Raw genomic sequence first — 589 nt, forward strand, 5'->3', positions numbered from 1 at the left:
GAAACATGCCAATGAACTAAATTTCGTTGAAATTTTAATTAAATTTTATTGGAAACGTGCCAATGAACCAAACCCATGGGAAATTTTAGTAAAATTTTATTGGAGACTCTCCAACGAACAAAATTCATATGAAATTTTAGTAAAATTTCATTTGAAACACGTCAATGAACAAAATTCAAGCGAAATTTTAGTCAAATTTGATTTAAAACGCTCCAACGAAAGAATAGCATGAAATTTTAGTCAAATTTGATTGGAAACGCACCAAAGACAAAATGCAGATAAAATTTTAGTCAAATTTGATTTAAAACGCTCCAACGAAAGAATAGCATGAAATTTTAGTCAAATTTGATTGGAAACGCACCAAAGACAAAATGCAGATAAAATTTTAGTCAAATTGAATTAGAAACACGCCGATGAACGAAATTTAGATGAAATTTTAGTCAAATTTGTTTGAAAACGCGCCAATGGGCAGAACTCATGTGAAATTTTAGCCAAATTTGATTGAAAACATGCCAACGAAAAAACTTGCTCGAAATTTTAGTTAAATTTGATTCAAAATGTAACAATGAACCAAAGTCATGTGAAATTC

Source organism: Olea europaea, unplaced genomic scaffold (assembly GCF_002742605.1).
Source record: "Olea europaea var. sylvestris unplaced genomic scaffold, O_europaea_v1 scaffold1728, whole genome shotgun sequence".
NCBI classification, from domain to species: Eukaryota; Viridiplantae; Streptophyta; class Magnoliopsida; order Lamiales; family Oleaceae; genus Olea; species Olea europaea.